Source organism: Arachis ipaensis, chromosome B09, assembly GCF_000816755.2.
Source record: "Arachis ipaensis cultivar K30076 chromosome B09, Araip1.1, whole genome shotgun sequence".
Classification (NCBI taxonomy): Eukaryota; Viridiplantae; Streptophyta; class Magnoliopsida; order Fabales; family Fabaceae; genus Arachis; species Arachis ipaensis.
The window spans coordinates 143599448-143599767 of NC_029793.2; positions in this window are offsets into that span (position 1 = coordinate 143599448).

The following is a 320-nucleotide window of genomic DNA, read 5'->3' on the forward strand; positions in this document are numbered from 1 at the left end:
TGGAATATTTAATATATATTTATGCATTTTATTTAATAATTATTTTTATTCTTTAGTTGTATAATTAATCTCTCAAATACCTACTTTAATTTTGCTTAAGTTTTATGAAGACACGTTTTACAAATTGAATGATATTATATTAATGAGTTTAATTTTGATGCACTAACAGTATAAAATATTTTACACAGTCATATAATCACATCCGGATGACTATTCGCGCGGTCAATGTCAAAAGCAGTTATTTTTACTGATGTAACGTTATATAATTAAATGTACGTGTAAAACTACTTTACATTAACAGAACATCAAAATTAAATTCT